At 35.0% G+C, this 17,464-nt stretch overlaps 1 protein-coding gene and 1 long non-coding RNA gene across 3 annotated transcripts in view; one reads left to right on the top strand and one right to left on the bottom strand.

Moving 5' to 3' along the window:
* Positions 1–17,464, top strand: part of LOC121730117 (MTOR-associated protein MEAK7) — a 163,211-nt gene that overhangs the window by 54,444 nt on the left and 91,303 nt on the right. The gene's annotated exons all lie outside the window — the stretch shown is intronic.
* LOC121730261 lies at positions 15,316–17,039 on the bottom strand. Its single transcript, XR_006036084.1, has 4 exons — positions 16,857–17,039; positions 16,537–16,679; positions 15,993–16,128; positions 15,316–15,829 (listed from the first exon to the last, which is right to left on the bottom strand). It is a non-coding gene; the product is annotated as an uncharacterized LOC121730261 (long non-coding RNA).

Raw genomic sequence — 17,464 nt, 5'->3', positions numbered from 1 at the left:
ATCTCTCCTTTTTACAATTTTTCAATCTCTAATATACTAGGTACTAGGTATCTGTGAATATATCAATTCTTTACCGAAAAATCTAGAATGTCCGTCTTTCTTCCGATTGGTCCAAACTTCAAAAACTACACTACTGCCAACATTTACATTTATTTATCAGTAAAATATGCATAGAACCGGTTTTGCATTTAAGCTCTGGATAGAGGCGGAACTGTACTTAATTTATTAGAATAGAGGCGTTTTTGTCCACCACTGTCAACATGGTTGGGTTTATCCAAGAGATGTGCAGTACATGTACTGCAAGGTCAAGTATTACAAATGACAAACAACATCAGATAAAATATTAATCAATTATTTTTATTTTTAGCCTTTCATTACAGAAATAAAAGAAATTAAATGTCCTGAAAAAAAAACATTTTGTCACTCACTTATATAATGTACGTAGATGAACAAAGTATCATAAAGTAAAAAACTAAATGGATAGTCCTACTTCTTCTAGGTACTCGCATGGTTCAATATTTTCTTCATCTCCATCATTGTTTCTATTATTTATTACATTTTTGTAACAGGCAGGAAGCCCATTACCATGGTCGTTTATCCAAGCGTCCCCGAAATGCTTGCATAGTAATTTGTTGACGTCCTCCAGTTTTAGTCTACTGATATTAACGTTATTCGGTGGTATATCACTGACACCAAAATCATTCATAGAGGTAACACCAGTCTTCATTATACTCTTTGAAATTCCAGTATCTACTTTATAATTAATTTCACCCCGAATCAAAAATCTTTGGGGCTTATTTTTAACTCTCTTCAGATAATATCTCTTGCAGGCCGAAAATTTAAAATGATACTATGCTGGGCTTTTTGCTATGTTATTAGCATAAGATTTCCAATCTTTTACTGGGCAATCATAACCCAATCTTATTACTTTTCCATGGTCTTTATATACCTCTAAATATTCTGTAGGTTGTACGATAACCTCTTTTGTTTTAATTTGTTTTTCAATATGGCCAAATACCCTATCGGCTGGCATAAAAGAATGGCCAGGTACTGGAAATATTAATTCAACAATTTTAACATTTTGTGGTGCATACATTGTAAGCCAGCGACATTGTTATTAATATAGAATTTTTGTTTTGCGAACCGCAACCGTCTTACTTTTTTAATATTTATTAAGTCAACTTGTGTCGTTAGCTGATAAAATACTGCTGAAGCGATCTCGTTCGATCAAAGCAGCGCCATGTACTGGCTAACGTGGATACTGCTTTGATCCCATATAAATTCGCGTTTACGCACTCGATGCGTCGTATCGAATAAAACTCGCACTAACCCCTCTGAAGACAAAAATATTTTGGAAATTCTTCTTAGCCTATGTACACCAATGTCTAAAATTTTCAAAAATACTTTTTGACATACTCTTAATAATTTATAAGGCTTTGTGAATGTCTTTATGTACATTGCTGTAAATATTTCTGATTCGTGTCTCTGTTTTATTTTACGTCTACGACGAGCAGGGTACTTTGTTTTCAAGTACTTTAAAATATAATTATCTTGACTTTTCTTATCTCTTTGCATGCATGCATGTTATCTCATTGCATTTAAAATTCTTTTTTTATGGCTACATTTTCCCACAATTAATTTCAAGTCTGGTAAGGTTTTTGGTGCATAACTGAAACAAATAAGAAAAATGAATTTATTTATTTCATACACTGACCCCCGGTTTCTGAAAGGTCTGTCAAATCACTGATCAACTAACACTGCTGTTAATTTAGCATGGATGTCAAATCAGTTTGAGTTTCTGATACATTGATCAGCCGAAAATTAACTAATCTATGATCATTTTTAATTTCACTAGCGATTTGTTTGTTTTCGTTCATTGTTTCACTATTAACTATCAAAAATGCAAATTAAATGTCAAAAGAAGGAATTGCAGACTGTCATTGCTTTCAAAAATGTTCTAGGAATTTCAAATCTGATACTTTTTGGAACATTGATCAGACGAAAATTAACTAATCTGTGATCATTTTGATTTGACATGCGATTTGTTTATTTTCGTTCATTTGTCAGAATTCCGAATTTAAATTTTTCAGACGATGTCGAATCCTAAATTCTTCTTCATTATAGAAATGAAATTGATTATAATACTTATACATTTTTTGCAAATAAAGAGATTATTTGCATAATCGACGTATTTCTTACGAATTTTTATTAAAACTTCATAATAAATGTGTTTACGAACCTTGTAGTAACGTAGTTTCAAAGAGAAAATGCAGATTCACATAAAAAATAAATTGAATTCATTAGGTAATTCACCCACAATTACCGATTAGTTGACACAGCTTTTGACAAACCTTTAATCTATGATCACGGCTTGACAAGCGTTTCGGAAACCCAAAATGGCGGTTGACATATCATTCTCGAGTCAAATTGAACAGCTACCGTCAACTGACGCGCCGATCAAATTAAACTAACTAACCGTGCTTCTAGCAACCCAATTGTTACTTGACAAGAGATTTAACAGACGATTAGTTAATTTTAGTGTTGATCAGCCTTTCAGGAACCGGGTGCTAGCCCGCCAGTGCAACTTCGCCCGCAGCCTAAATAATTTTTACATTGGACTAGTAGTTCCAGAGAATTCCGTTCAACAAACCAAGCAAATAAACACTACTCAGCTTTATTAGTTTTTATGATATCCTATGCCACTCTCATAGTCAATTCGATAATATAGATACTAAATAAACATTTATTCCGTCTGATATGGTCAAAAATTTTTTTTACGATGCAGTCGCTGTATACTTTTTATATTATTGTATGATATTTTGTATTGTAAATAAATACTAAAATATTTAATAATCAAATCTTATACATAATATTATGAGACCGTCATTGTGTAAGAAACAGTATACTTATCACCATTGCATAAAACCATTCATTTGAGGCCAAAAAAAAGGTCCTGAAAACGCACCGTTTTTGCTTTTCCTTGTTGCGTTTCCATTCTTTCTCATTACGGACTCTCTTCCTTGCTTTGTTAGCAGGCACTGGAGCAATGTTTATTTCCATTTTAAACAATTAAAACACAAGAAATTCAATTAAATATCACAAGACTCACGCACGAAAACAATTAGTGGCGGCCATAATGGCTCCTTTGCTGTGATTGGTTGAGACGTGACAGTGGCAGTTTTGTACTGATTGGACGACGACCACTTTATGTTGAGAATAAACCCAATATATACTTGATAATTATTTAAAACCAATATTATATTCAGACACGTCGTTTCTCACACATTTTTCTTGTCGTTCTCATTCCACCTTGTTCTTCTAACTTGTCGGCGTCCGGATCTAGGAGGATTTACTCTCATCAGATCCTTATCTGGTGGTTCTGAAGGTGGATTAACATACCGCTGCAATTGGTAACTAGTAGCGGTGTAGGATGGTTCTTTGATCACTTGTGAAATTGCGAGTTCTGCCATTTTGACTGCAGGTTCCACATAAATTAGAGCGCTTAATGGACTATGTGATGGGCTTCTAGGCGCAGGCGCTGTCTGCTCTTCGTTTAAAGAGATGTCCTGCGGGGCTAAAATGGTCACATTTAGCAATTTCTCTCAATCAATTCAGCAAATGAATTGTCAAAACTGTCAAACTGACAAGTGTCAAATCAGTACAAAAATATAGAAATGTATTGCAAGCAGAGTTGCATTTTGCGATTTTAGAAAAATTAATCATATTATGATTCATATCATGATTCTTCAAAGCGACCATTTTAGCCCCGCTGTCCGTAGACTAAGCTTCCAATCTCATTAGCGCTAACGTTGGTCTTATTAACAGCAGTCTCTTCTTGGCTGATGACTAAGCTCTCTTCTTCCACAGAGCTAATCACGCGATCTTCCAAATCGTTTGTTGCATCTTGCCCGCATTCGTTCGCATGGTCGTCGTGTTCCATGTCTTCGGCATCATCTTCAGAGGAGTTTAAAGTCAAGCTAGGCATGTAATCTAAATATTGTTTGTCGTGCAGGTCTGCATACGAGGTGTTAATCTGCAACATATCTCGGTCGAATATTTGCCCATCTTCACGTATCATTTCATCTCCTTCTTCAAATTTTGTTGGTATTGAATTATCAAAATCAAAATATAAAGAAGCTACACATCGAGTTTTCAGATAGTAAAAACTCGGTAAATCGATGCCAAAATCACGCTTGACTAAATTATTTAAAAGGGCTCGATCTTCAAGCGCCGTCTCTTCAAACAAAAATGTCAAACATGATAGTGTCGTTTTTGAATCTCACTCTGATCTTTAAAGGCTTTTTGTAAGGGATAGAAGCGGTTTTGACATATTATACTGTAAATAAAGAATCATAAATAAAGCATCCAAGTGTTGACTGATGAAAAAATATTTTTTTTTATTTTTTTTGGACAGAGGCGCATTTGCACTTAGACCCCTCACTTTACACACAGCATGTCCAATTTTTATATGTTGGGGCATTATTACATAATGTGATAACTGTAGTAGTAGTTCTTGTGAGTAGATGCAACACGTTGAAATGGAACTTCAATATAATGATCACTCAGGTGGTTTCTTCCGGCACTTCTCTAGTCGCTAATACTACACTAGGTTCTTTTATGCTTAAAGATGTCTCGTTAAATGCAGCACATTTAAAAGTAGCCCTTTAGTTATTATATGGGATAAGTCGACATTTCTTATAAAAAGTATCGTTTACAATTACGGTTTTATTCAAACAGTTGCTAAACACTTTAGCTTCTTCTTCATTCTTTATATTTTTTTTATAACCAGGAATCTTACACAGGTACTTACTTGTTACAATTCGCACTTTAAAAATTCGAATTTTGCCCGCGCGTTAGTTGCTAGAGGCGCAAGGCGCGATTTTTTTTTCATTATGTTGCACCAACTTTTTTTCCTGCAATTTTTATAGGTAATGGATAATACAAAGGAGCATAACATATTATATTGATTTCGTGATTGTAACTCAGAGAGAACATAGAAAAAAAAACGTTTTTTTTTTTTATTTATTTTTTTAAGTGTGAAATTTTATTAAAAAAAATATATATATACAAAATATACTCTGTAATGTAACCTAACACCTCGCGCAACTTTTAGTTATTTATCTTAATTAGTTTCAGAGATACATCACATTCAGTAATAGTCAAGCATACGGATGTTTTGCTCTCTGTCTCTCTTGTTTGGATTTCCTTGTTCTTTCGGGGCCCAATAATGGACATTATGATAATTTGTGATTCCGTCTTTGTCAAACTTTGACTCATCCGTCCACAAGATTTTTTAAAAAAAAGTCGGGTCTTCTACATCTGCATTCAACATGAACCGGCAGAAACCTAATCGTCTTACGGGATTATCTTGTTCAATGTCCTGCACAGGCGTGTAATGGTATGGGTATAAGCCCGCAGTGTGAACGTTATAACACACTCTCCATTGCGAGACTCCCAGTTGAGCGGCAACAATATTTGTTGAGGTGGTTGGATCCAATCGAAACCTTTGCACGATTTCGTTGTCCTCTTCTTCGTTATCATCAATAACACGTGGCCTTCCTAAATCTGTCCGGCGCCTCGATACGGACCCAGTTTCTCGAATCCTTCGATAGAGTCCTTCGAAAACTCTCACATTCGGTACTCGACGGCCAGGATAGCGTGTCATGTACTCGTTACGCGCTTGCGCGGACACACAATTGCAACATCCGTAGCAAACTAGCATATCTGCATATTCCTCGTTCGTGTAGGTCGTCATCGTTAACAGTTCCGTATCACAAGCAAAATCAAAGTCCAGTAAACAAGCACAATAGTCACAAATCGGAAGAAACATTCCAGAAACACAGCCAAGTCGAACAGAAAACAGAAAGCACAACGATAACGCATCTACCATGGACGAATCACATAAGCAGACTAACAACCAAAGTCGAAAAGGCAAACACAAACAATAGTGAATAGGGCATGTTGTATTCACATTCCCGATCTCCTTCGGCATCGGCACATTATCTTTCTCACTCATACCTGCATAAATCGTAAGTTGTCTCGCTTGCACGCCCCGAACCAACTCAAAGGACAATAGGCAAGGGACCGAGAATTGCTACCTGGGTGCTTTTAACTAAGTGCTTTTTCTATGATTTTTGGCAAAACCCTTGATTGTGATACCTTGTTGGATAGCTGATGAAACGTAGATATTTTAAATTCGATCTGCAGATCATCTTCCATACTATTTTTTTTGGGTATCCTTTAAAGAAAAATAAACTTAATAAATAAATATTATTTTTTTTAACTTTCATTGTCTTAGTACGACCTGTTAAGTTAATTTACTTACAGTTTTGGTTATTGAAATCATAAGGCATCTTGTCCTAGTTGTAAAAAGCAAAAAATAATGCGGTATTGACTACTAATTTTCAAATTATACAATGAGATATAAAAAAATTCGGCAAATTTATGAAAAAAAATAAAAGTCGAATATCTCGAAAACGGTTATGTTTAGGATGGGTTGTTTCATAACCAAATCAGTTAGAAACGATGCAAACTACACGCCCTTAACGGATCTGCATCGACTTTTCCTGTAACCCTGTATATATATATACATATATATATTTCAGTCTCAAAATATTTGTAGAAGTCCAGCGAAGGTAGGTTTTAAAGTGACACGAAGTTCACCGGGACAGCTAGTTAATTATGGACTGCGACTCCACGGCCACGTTCACCTCTAATAACAACACTTTAAATTTCTTTACCAGAATCGTTTCTGAGACAGTAAGGGCACGACCAAACTCTTCATACTTATTATTCTCGTTATTCTCATTTTGTTAATAATCATGCTATGTAATTCTTTGAAGTTCTCCAGGCCTGCGCCTACTTAATAAGAATACGCTACAATACACAGTCTCTAAAAGTTGTGTATATGTTCCAGCATTTTGTAAGCATTCTTTAATTTTTATAGCAGTACCTATGTATTTTTCATTAGGGTATTCTTTAAGAATTTTCAAATCATTAGCTAAATCTAAAGCTCTTTTGAATATACATGATATTTCTTTTTTTTTTTTACGTAGAACTGCTGTGAGTTTCCCAGTCTTCCGGGGATATACTCTGTATTGCTTCCTTTGTTAAACTTTCAATATCTTTTTCTGATTGGTCTACATTAATTTTGTCTGCCACCCTTTGCTTCATCAAATTCCAAACATACTCAATTGGATTAAGATCACAATGGTAGGGTGGCAGACGTAATACCTCTTGTTCATGAGATCTAAATATTTCATCGATGAAATATTCCTTCTCGGGCTTATGTCTTTTAATTAACATATACAATTCTCTTTTTGTCATGTTCATGTCAAATTCGACGTTGTGTTCTTGCAGCCACATTTGCAATTCTTTTTTACGTGCACTGGAATTTGGTGGCTTGTTCGCCTGCTTACTGTGGTAGGGTGCGTTGGCCATGACAATTATACCGTTGGGTGGAATATTCGGTATCAATTTCTCTTCGATCCATTTTGTAAAATTTGACGCATCGTCGCAATTTCGTCATGATAATCACCAGTTGTTGACTTACATTTATAGAGGAGCTCGGCACCTTGTACGAAACCATTCTCATTGCCTGCGTGTACCACAATCCAGCGCTGACCAGGAGAGTGATTAGTTCGGATACTGGAATCACTACTATTTTGCCAACATTTCGAGACAGTATAGTGTGAATGTATCCAGGTTTCATCGACGTAGGTCACTGGTTTTTTTCGGCACTACGTTCGTCATTTTCTTTTAATCGCCTTAAATATTTCGCTCTCCAGGCTGCTATTTCAGGTCTTTGCCCCAAAAAATCGCGTTTACGTTTACATTTCTTAAACCCGTACTCCAAAGAATTCTTAGGACGTCTTTTTGCCTCAGAAAAATCTGCTCCTGCTTGGCTATTTTCAATATCTTTTTTAAAGTAGGTATTTTTTTTCTTGTGGTATAAAAACTTTCAACTAAAGAGCGTATAGCGCATAAATCAAAACTATCTAGATCAATTTTCAGTTTTCTTTTTGTATTTTTTACGATTCTTCCCTGGTGTCGAGAGCATAAGGTGTCCGTGGTAACTGAAGCTGACGTACTAGGTTGTGGGTAGGACTGTTACCTTTAAAAACAATAGACCCGGAGGTTTTACAAATATAGTTTTTTTTTACTACTTAAATATAGTTTTTTTTTTTTTTTTTAGTTTTAACCATTAAAAAGTATTTAATGAATTATGGCAAGTACAAAAATATGGTGAATTACTATTGGTAATGTTTTTTTAAATATAATTTACCTACCTAGCTAGTACGCTGACTTGAACCAGCTTGACACTTAAAACGATATTTTTTGTTCTGCAAAGATTGTTGCAGCATTTCTTCTTGCTCAGGTTCCTTCAAAAATTCTTGACAATTCATATTGTAATTAATCTTTACAATTAGCTCGGCCCTTACCATGTCCAATGATAAACAGTTTCGCTCGTCTGTCCACAAATTTCCCATTAAAGAGAAGACGCGTTCTACAAAAGCATTGCTTATAGGGATTGAAAAGATTTTATCAATAATTTTTGACAGTTCGGTGAAGGTTGAGGTGACTTTGAATAGCTGAACCCATTGTAAATCAACAGATAATATTGAATCAATAGATTGTTTGAGCTGAGGAAAAATTAGGTTTAATTTTCGGGTCTCATCATAAAGTTTATCTTCGTTCACATTTTTCAGACCAAGTGATTCGAAAGCTTCCACAGCATTTTCGTAACTTACTGCACTTGTTAGATAAAATTTGGAAAATATTTTGAATACAGAATTCTCAAAATCATAATATTCAAAATCATATATAACGGGACCCTATGACTAAGACTTCGTTGTCTGTCCGTCTGTCTGTCTGTCTGTCTGTCTGTCTGTCTGTCTGTCTGTCTGTCTGTCTGTCTGTCTGTCTGTCTGTCTGTCTGTCTATCTGTCTGTCTGTCTGTCTGTCTGTCTGTCTGTCTGTCTGTCTGTCTGTCTGTCTCCAGGCTGCAACTCAAGAATGGCTATGGCTAGACTAGATTTTCGCAGATTATGTACATCTGTTGCCGCTATAACAACAAATACTAAAAATAAAATAAAGTTTTAAGAAACATCCCATACAAGAAACGTATTTTTTTTTGCCTTTATAGCTCGTAATCAATAATGGTAACAGCTAGGCACTTTGAATTTTCACAAAATCCTTAATTATTAATTGATCCTGTTCAGAAGGCCTCAAAAACTGAATGAAATATAAATAACATTCCTGTAGTGTGATCTTTACGGATAAATTTCCAGCGTCATTGCCGCACTCTTTTACAAATTCCCATAAGTATTATTTTATGGCATGCTGCTTCACCAAGACTTTTGAAATACGCGGATATTTAAAAATTATGAGTTAATTTTTCTACATATTTAATAGAAAAAGTTTCAGTGTAAAGGACTATGACACAAAATATAATATGTAGCTTGGTCCAAATTTCCCCTAACAAGACCTATATTTTCTTTGATATAAAAATGGGTTTTCAAATGTGTTTGTTAGTCGCGCTTAAACTCGAAAACGGCTGAACGGATTGAAATGATTTGTCTTAAAGTATTCGTAGAAGTCCAGGGAAGGTTTTAAAGTGACACGAAGTTTACCGGGTCAGCTAGTAATATACTAAGTAAAATTGTCTACTGAATACTGAATCATTATAACCACTTCTGTTAATTCTCCTTTGTGAGTTTACACTGAAACTTATTCTATTAATTAATATTTACAATTATTTTAATCTATTAATTAAGGCACTGATCTCTTTTTCTCTGCCTCGCATTAAGTCATCTTGGTTGCTAAGAATGGAAGAGCCTATTGGTACAGCAACATTATCATCATCTGGTTGCATCATCGATGCCAAAATCACGCTTGACTAAATTATTTAAAAGGGCTCGATCTTCAAGCGCCGTCTCTTCAAACAAAAATGTCAAACATGATAGTGTCGTTTTTGAATCTCACTCTGATCTTTAAAGGCTTTTTGTAAGGGATAGAAGCGGTTTTGACATATTATACTGTAAATAAAGAATCATAAATAAAGCATCCAAGTGTTGACTGATGAAAAAATATTTTTTTTTATTTTTTTTGGACAGAGGCGCATTTGCACTTAGACCCCTCACTTTACACACAGCATGTCCAATTTTTATATGTTGGGGCATTATTACATAATGTGATAACTGTAGTAGTAGTTCTTGTGAGTAGATGCAACACGTTGAAATGGAACTTCAATATAATGATCACTCAGGTGGTTTCTTCCGGCACTTCTCTAGTCGCTAATACTACACTAGGTTCTTTTATGCTTAAAGATGTCTCGTTAAATGCAGCACATTTAAAAGTAGCCCTTTAGTTATTATATGGGATAAGTCGACATTTCTTATAAAAAGTATCGTTTACAATTACGGTTTTATTCAAACAGTTGCTAAACACTTTAGCTTCTTCTTCATTCTTTATATTTTTTTTATAACCAGGAATCTTACACAGGTACTTACTTGTTACAATTCGCACTTTAAAAATTCGAATTTTGCCCGCGCGTTAGTTGCTAGAGGCGCAAGGCGCGATTTTTTTTTCATTATGTTGCACCAACTTTTTTTCCTGCAATTTTTATAGGTAATGGATAATACAAAGGAGCATAACATATTATATTGATTTCGTGATTGTAACTCAGAGAGAACATAGAAAAAAAAACGTTTTTTTTTTTTATTTATTTTTTTAAGTGTGAAATTTTATTAAAAAAAATATATATATACAAAATATACTCTGTAATGTAACCTAACACCTCGCGCAACTTTTAGTTATTTATCTTAATTAGTTTCAGAGATACATCACATTCAGTAATAGTCAAGCATACGGATGTTTTGCTCTCTGTCTCTCTTGTTTGGATTTCCTTGTTCTTTCGGGGCCCAATAATGGACATTATGATAATTTGTGATTCCGTCTTTGTCAAACTTTGACTCATCCGTCCACAAGATTTTTTAAAAAAAAGTCGGGTCTTCTACATCTGCATTCAACATGAACCGGCAGAAACCTAATCGTCTTACGGGATTATCTTGTTCAATGTCCTGCACAGGCGTGTAATGGTATGGGTATAAGCCCGCAGTGTGAACGTTATAACACACTCTCCATTGCGAGACTCCCAGTTGAGCGGCAACAATATTTGTTGAGGTGGTTGGATCCAATCGAAACCTTTGCACGATTTCGTTGTCCTCTTCTTCGTTATCATCAATAACACGTGGCCTTCCTAAATCTGTCCGGCGCCTCGATACGGACCCAGTTTCTCGAATCCTTCGATAGAGTCCTTCGAAAACTCTCACATTCGGTACTCGACGGCCAGGATAGCGTGTCATGTACTCGTTACGCGCTTGCGCGGACACACAATTGCAACATCCGTAGCAAACTAGCATATCTGCATATTCCTCGTTCGTGTAGGTCGTCATCGTTAACAGTTCCGTATCACAAGCAAAATCAAAGTCCAGTAAACAAGCACAATAGTCACAAATCGGAAGAAACATTCCAGAAACACAGCCAAGTCGAACAGAAAACAGAAAGCACAACGATAACGCATCTACCATGGACGAATCACATAAGCAGACTAACAACCAAAGTCGAAAAGGCAAACACAAACAATAGTGAATAGGGCATGTTGTATTCACATTCCCGATCTCCTTCGGCATCGGCACATTATCTTTCTCACTCATACCTGCATAAATCGTAAGTTGTCTCGCTTGCACGCCCCGAACCAACTCAAAGGACAATAGGCAAGGGACCGAGAATTGCTACCTGGGTGCTTTTAACTAAGTGCTTTTTCTATGATTTTTGGCAAAACCCTTGATTGTGATACCTTGTTGGATAGCTGATGAAACGTAGATATTTTAAATTCGATCTGCAGATCATCTTCCATACTATTTTTTTTGGGTATCCTTTAAAGAAAAATAAACTTAATAAATAAATATTATTTTTTTTAACTTTCATTGTCTTAGTACGACCTGTTAAGTTAATTTACTTACAGTTTTGGTTATTGAAATCATAAGGCATCTTGTCCTAGTTGTAAAAAGCAAAAAATAATGCGGTATTGACTACTAATTTTCAAATTATACAATGAGATATAAAAAAATTCGGCAAATTTATGAAAAAAAATAAAAGTCGAATATCTCGAAAACGGTTATGTTTAGGATGGGTTGTTTCATAACCAAATCAGTTAGAAACGATGCAAACTACACGCCCTTAACGGATCTGCATCGACTTTTCCTGTAACCCTGTATATATATATACATATATATATTTCAGTCTCAAAATATTTGTAGAAGTCCAGCGAAGGTAGGTTTTAAAGTGACACGAAGTTCACCGGGACAGCTAGTTAATTATGGACTGCGACTCCACGGCCACGTTCACCTCTAATAACAACACTTTAAATTTCTTTACCAGAATCGTTTCTGAGACAGTAAGGGCACGACCAAACTCTTCATACTTATTATTCTCGTTATTCTCATTTTGTTAATAATCATGCTATGTAATTCTTTGAAGTTCTCCAGGCCTGCGCCTACTTAATAAGAATACGCTACAATACACAGTCTCTAAAAGTTGTGTATATGTTCCAGCATTTTGTAAGCATTCTTTAATTTTTATAGCAGTACCTATGTATTTTTCATTAGGGTATTCTTTAAGAATTTTCAAATCATTAGCTAAATCTAAAGCTCTTTTGAATATACATGATATTTCTTTTTTTTTTTTACGTAGAACTGCTGTGAGTTTCCCAGTCTTCCGGGGATATACTCTGTATTGCTTCCTTTGTTAAACTTTCAATATCTTTTTCTGATTGGTCTACATTAATTTTGTCTGCCACCCTTTGCTTCATCAAATTCCAAACATACTCAATTGGATTAAGATCACAATGGTAGGGTGGCAGACGTAATACCTCTTGTTCATGAGATCTAAATATTTCATCGATGAAATATTCCTTCTCGGGCTTATGTCTTTTAATTAACATATACAATTCTCTTTTTGTCATGTTCATGTCAAATTCGACGTTGTGTTCTTGCAGCCACATTTGCAATTCTTTTTTACGTGCACTGGAATTTGGTGGCTTGTTCGCCTGCTTACTGTGGTAGGGTGCGTTGGCCATGACAATTATACCGTTGGGTGGAATATTCGGTATCAATTTCTCTTCGATCCATTTTGTAAAATTTGACGCATCGTCGCAATTTCGTCATGATAATCACCAGTTGTTGACTTACATTTATAGAGGAGCTCGGCACCTTGTACGAAACCATTCTCATTGCCTGCGTGTACCACAATCCAGCGCTGACCAGGAGAGTGATTAGTTCGGATACTGGAATCACTACTATTTTGCCAACATTTCGAGACAGTATAGTGTGAATGTATCCAGGTTTCATCGACGTAGGTCACTGGTTTTTTTCGGCACTACGTTCGTCATTTTCTTTTAATCGCCTTAAATATTTCGCTCTCCAGGCTGCTATTTCAGGTCTTTGCCCCAAAAAATCGCGTTTACGTTTACATTTCTTAAACCCGTACTCCAAAGAATTCTTAGGACGTCTTTTTGCCTCAGAAAAATCTGCTCCTGCTTGGCTATTTTCAATATCTTTTTTAAAGTAGGTATTTTTTTTCTTGTGGTATAAAAACTTTCAACTAAAGAGCGTATAGCGCATAAATCAAAACTATCTAGATCAATTTTCAGTTTTCTTTTTGTATTTTTTACGATTCTTCCCTGGTGTCGAGAGCATAAGGTGTCCGTGGTAACTGAAGCTGACGTACTAGGTTGTGGGTAGGACTGTTACCTTTAAAAACAATAGACCCGGAGGTTTTACAAATATAGTTTTTTTTTACTACTTAAATATAGTTTTTTTTTTTTTTTTTTAGTTTTAACCATTAAAAAGTATTTAATGAATTATGGCAAGTACAAAAATATGAATTACTATTGGTAATGTTTTTTTAAATATAATTTACCTACCTAGCTAGTACGCTGACTTGAACCAGCTTGACACTTAAAACGATATTTTTTGTTCTGCAAAGATTGTTGCAGCATTTCTTCTTGCTCAGGTTCCTTCAAAAATTCTTGACAATTCATATTGTAATTAATCTTTACAATTAGCTCGGCCCTTACCATGTCCAATGATAAACAGTTTCGCTCGTCTGTCCACAAATTTCCCATTAAAGAGAAGACGCGTTCTACAAAAGCATTGCTTATAGGGATTGAAAAGATTTTATCAATAATTTTTGACAGTTCGGTGAAGGTTGAGGTGACTTTGAATAGCTGAACCCATTGTAAATCAACAGATAATATTGAATCAATAGATTGTTTGAGCTGAGGAAAAATTAGGTTTAATTTTCGGGTCTCATCATAAAGTTTATCTTCGTTCACATTTTTCAGACCAAGTGATTCGAAAGCTTCCACAGCATTTTCGTAACTTACTGCACTTGTTAGATAAAATTTGGAAAATATTTTGAATACAGAATTCTCAAAATCATAATATTCAAAATCATATATAACGGGACCCTATGACTAAGACTTCGTTGTCTGTCCGTCTGTCTGTCTGTCTGTCTGTCTGTCTGTCTGTCTGTCTGTCTGTCTGTCTGTCTGTCTGTCTGTCTGTCTGTCTGTCTGTCTGTCTATCTGTCTGTCTGTCTGTCTGTCTGTCTGTCTGTCTGTCTGTCTGTCTGTCTGTCTCCAGGCTGCAACTCAAGAATGGCTATGGCTAGACTAGATTTTCGCAGATTATGTACATCTGTTGCCGCTATAACAACAAATACTAAAAATAAAATAAAGTTTTAAGAAACATCCCATACAAGAAACGTATTTTTTTTTGCCTTTATAGCTCGTAATCAATAATGGTAACAGCTAGGCACTTTGAATTTTCACAAAATCCTTAATTATTAATTGATCCTGTTCAGAAGGCCTCAAAAACTGAATGAAATATAAATAACATTCCTGTAGTGTGATCTTTACGGATAAATTTCCAGCGTCATTGCCGCACTCTTTTACAAATTCCCATAAGTATTATTTTATGGCATGCTGCTTCACCAAGACTTTTGAAATACGCGGATATTTAAAAATTATGAGTTAATTTTTCTACATATTTAATAGAAAAAGTTTCAGTGTAAAGGACTATGACACAAAATATAATATGTAGCTTGGTCCAAATTTCCCCTAACAAGACCTATATTTTCTTTGATATAAAAATGGGTTTTCAAATGTGTTTGTTAGTCGCGCTTAAACTCGAAAACGGCTGAACGGATTGAAATGATTTGTCTTAAAGTATTCGTAGAAGTCCAGGGAAGGTTTTAAAGTGACACGAAGTTTACCGGGTCAGCTAGTAATATACTAAGTAAAATTGTCTACTGAATACTGAATCATTATAACCACTTCTGTTAATTCTCCTTTGTGAGTTTACACTGAAACTTATTCTATTAATTAATATTTACAATTATTTTAATCTATTAATTAAGGCACTGATCTCTTTTTCTCTGCCTCGCATTAAGTCATCTTGGTTGCTAAGAATGGAAGAGCCTATTGGTACAGCAACATTATCATCATCTGGTTGCCCTGCAATTCCACTTGGTGCAGGTAACTGCGCATTCAATGCAATGTTGTGCAATACACAACATGCATATACTATTTTGCTAGCAACATGAGGATGATAATGCAGTGTACGGTGCTTAAGCAAACCATAACAACGCTCAAAGCAGTTCCTTGCTTGAATGTGACGTGCAGTATACATTGCTTCTCGAGAGCCTGGTGCAGCATCTAATATAGGTGTCATAAGCCAGGCTCTCTGTGGATATCCAGCATCACCTAAAATAAAAAATAAAAAGTGCTATCATTTTCGCAGTCATTTAGTAAAAATTGTATTATTATTGTGTTCTATCAGTAAAGTACCTACACTACGAGTAGATATGGCTAATAAACAAACTTTTATTGAGTTGACAGTATAAACACTATACTTTTTTTTTCTTACCTAATAACCACGTTTGTTCACCATTTTGATGAAGGCCACGCATAAACCCTTAAACTTGACTTGACGCCCAAATAAAAGAATCATGCGTAGCTCCTCCAAATCTTGCATTCACATTTAAAATATTTAAATTATAAATCTAAAAAATATACATATTTTAACATATTTGTAAATTATTTCTATCAACTTTGGAAAGTGATAAAAGAACAATATGCATAAAAAAACACATTATTTGATATACTTATTACAAACATATCACTCACTTGTAATGTTAATTACTTATATTAAATTTAATTCAGTATATTAATTAATAAAATAAGTTTCAGTGTAAATTCACAAAGAAGAATGAACAGAAGTGGTTATAATGATTCAGTGTTCAGTAGACAATTTTACTATATATTTAGTGGATATTTGGGCCAAGCTCCATAATATTATGTTTTGTGTCATAGTCCTTTACACTAAAACTTATTCTATTAAATATATAGAATAATTAACTCTCATAAATATGTTTATAATCAAACCAACGTAAAATGCATGTCACCCTTACCATTTGTACATTTATAGAGTGGTATCCTTTTCCGTTAAAATAAATATGTTCTTCTTCATCAGGCTTCACTATTGCAATGTGGGTGCAATCTCTACATCCTATTAAAATCTATAAATCCAGGTACATGGTATCTTCTTTGAAATCTGAAAATTCATAAATAAAACAAAAACATTAATACCAATCTCCATTATTACAAATTATTATCATTATATTAATGTTTCTTATTAGATAATAATTGAACATGACATTCATTTCTTACTAAGTTACTACTAAAATTAAATTATTGCATTAAGTACATATTATAAAAATGAAAGTCTCACTCTTGTCTTAATACCGACCTTTCCTGGTGTGTTTGAGGGAACTTAATCCATTTACCTAGCATGTAATTGGAATTTATAGCTTCCACAACCTGCCTTATGCAGCGGCTTGTTGTTCGCTGTGGCAAATGTGTCACACCCACAATCCTCTGGTATGACCCTGTGGCTAAGAAACTCAGGTTACATAGAACCGATTCGAACGAGATGGCATCATAATATTTCGGACTTGCTTTTTCGTTTTATCTGAAACTTTTCCTTATTATCATGAACCTCTGTATATATTCTTTCATCTTCACTGCTTAGATCTTCGCTAATCTCATATCCTTCACTTTCACTAGTTTCAGCATACGTTACATCAGAGTCCACTTCTGTGTCTGTAGAGTCCGTATTTCTCTTTCGTTTGCCCGATTTATTCCTATTTTGAGGGTTCTTTGCTGGTCGTTTATTAGTTACGGGCTATTTTCACTTCAGTTTCTTGTGATTTCAGTAGAGTGTATGCTGCTTCCGCAGATGGTATGTCATGTTTATTAGCAACAAATTGGTCTAGCTTCCTTTTAACTGCACCACCGACGCCGTCTGCAGGGCCTTTGCCATGCGCAGCTTCGAAAAAG

Source organism: Aricia agestis, chromosome 1 (genome assembly GCF_905147365.1).
Source record: "Aricia agestis chromosome 1, ilAriAges1.1, whole genome shotgun sequence".
Lineage (NCBI taxonomy): Eukaryota > Metazoa > Arthropoda > Insecta > Lepidoptera > Lycaenidae > Aricia > Aricia agestis.
Note: the sequence above shows the minus strand (reverse complement) of the source record. Positions and strands in the feature narration are given on the sequence as shown.